The sequence below is a fragment of the Argiope bruennichi genome, chromosome 6 (assembly GCF_947563725.1).
Source record: "Argiope bruennichi chromosome 6, qqArgBrue1.1, whole genome shotgun sequence".
In the NCBI taxonomy this organism is placed as follows: Eukaryota; Metazoa; Arthropoda; class Arachnida; order Araneae; family Araneidae; genus Argiope; species Argiope bruennichi.
This window is the reverse complement of record NC_079156.1, coordinates 27922871-27924395: the sequence shown is the minus strand read 5'-3', so window position 1 is coordinate 27924395 and position 1525 is coordinate 27922871.

Here is a 1525-nt window from a genome sequence, read left to right as displayed (position 1 = left end):
TATTTAATATATTTGCATAAAGATCTGTGCAGGGAGGGGATATGAATTTGAATATGAATTTTAAAAGATGAATTCAAGTGATACAGCGGAAGTTAAGAGCAGCTGAAACTGATATTGCAGATGAATCATTATTTTATCTAATCCTCCCAATTCAAATACCGCTTGATGCTACAATTTTTGTCTACACAAAAAACGGGTTTAGCTTCCTTAATAAAAAAATTCGCAGTGAGAGGTGGCAATGATATTTTGACTTAGCAAAAGTAATCCAAGATTAGCAGCTGAAAATGAAGCTGATAACCTTGGCTTTCAGATTACTAAGTGGTTCCTAAAATTCTCTTCACTTGGAATTAATCTAAGCAAACAGTAAAATGGATGGGTTAAAAACAAACTTACGGGGCATCAATAAAAAATTATTAATACACAAAATGCATAGCATTGCGAATTCAATCCCAGGGGTATAACTACATAAAATAGCGCCCAGGGCAAATAGCAAAGCAATGCTCCTTCTTTAATTTTTTAAATTGCAGTTCTTTCAAATTTCCTTTCCTCTGACTTCCACCAAAAACATTATAATGGGGAATGGAAAAGGAAATTAAATCTAAGTAATTTTATATAAAACATTTTCTTATAATATAATCTAGCAATCGATCAATACATCTTAATTATTCTACAGATTAATCGAACTATTTTTCAGAATCTAAATATAGCAGTTATAAAGTCAATTGTTAAAAAAATGCATCTAAAATGGGCAAAAAAATTTGAAAATATGTTTTAGAAACATAATGATTGATAAATCGAAATGTATATTTTAAGCGATTCTTTAAAAAAAAATGCTTCCAAAAATATGAACACAGCTCAAAACTTTCAGAGATAAAACATTACGAATTTATTATTCAAGCCCTTTTTAAGTGATTTAAAGAATTAATATAAACATTTCCAACAAAATTTCATAAATTTTTGCATTATTATTTAAAAAAACTAAACATTTTAATGATATATCACTATTGTCTTTTAGATGAAAAGTAATCCGTATTTAATACATATTTATCTTAATACTAAAAGAAAATGTATATGTCAATCCACTGGCATATTAGATCCAACTATTTGACCAAATTTAATCAAACTTGACACTAATAGATTTTGGATGGCAGGAAATTGCACCTAAAAGAATTTGTAAAAAACTTCAAACAGTTTTAATGAATCAAATTAATAGAAATCTCATTTGTCTTAGTGTTAAAGTCTGAAAATATTACTACACAGAAATAACACTTAGTGTGACAACTTTTTTTTTTTTGTCACACTATCTTTAAAAAAATATCTCTTCAGTAATATTAGATAGTTGAGCAATGTTTCCAATTTTTGCAAATATTTTTTGATGCGATTAAATTGCCTATTATTCCATTTAATCGCATTGTTCGAATTAACTTGCCTATTGTTCCATTCACTGCCCGAATTTCAATTGCCTGGTTCGTTGTTCCATTACGAAATTAACTTGATGGGTTCCCTAGCAGCGATTTTAAATTTA